Below are 715 nucleotides of genomic sequence, written 5' to 3'. Positions count from 1 at the left end.
CTTTTATTGATTTGATTTTTCAAAAGGTCATTTTTCATCACACAGTGCACATTGGTGACATGTCTTCGTACGCGATTCAGTTCCGTCTGGGCGCTTTCTATTCAGTAACGTGGCAAATAAAGACATTGGCAGGAATTTAAAGTGAAAAGAACTGTGACTTTCAGTGTGAACATGACCTAAGAGATTAAACCAATGATCAAAGAGAAAGATTTCCTTCAAAGGAACATTTCAACTATTTATATATGCACTTATTAATCAGGATGTTTACCGTAGAGCAGGATTACTGGTGTCTCTGCAATATATCACACTAACCACTTAGACTCTTGGTAATACTTTTTTTTTTACATAATATTCATTTGTCCACAATTACGAAGGAATATTTGGGCTGTGAAAAAATGAAAAAAACTAACAAATTATGAATATGTTGTAGTTTTGCACAAAATGACAGCAAAGTAATTTTTAATGGTCACAATTTTACAAGATAAAACAATGTTTTGGAAGAAAGAAAATATCAAAATCGGAATTGCAAGATTGTATTTCTTTTTACCAGATGAAATGTCAAGTTATTTTGCAAGGATTCAGTTGCTACAAGATATATAAGTGAAGCTCAAAACTTTTTTTATATCACTCAAAGGTTTGTTTATTCCAGCAATTACATTTACAAGGTGAAACTAATAACGTAGGTTCATAACAAGCAACTGAAGATATTTCACAC

The sequence above is a fragment of the Entelurus aequoreus genome, linkage group LG03 (assembly GCF_033978785.1).
Source record: "Entelurus aequoreus isolate RoL-2023_Sb linkage group LG03, RoL_Eaeq_v1.1, whole genome shotgun sequence".
In the NCBI taxonomy this organism is placed as follows: Eukaryota; Metazoa; Chordata; class Actinopteri; order Syngnathiformes; family Syngnathidae; genus Entelurus; species Entelurus aequoreus.
The sequence above is the reverse complement of the archived record's forward strand: the minus strand, read 5'-3'. Positions refer to the sequence as shown.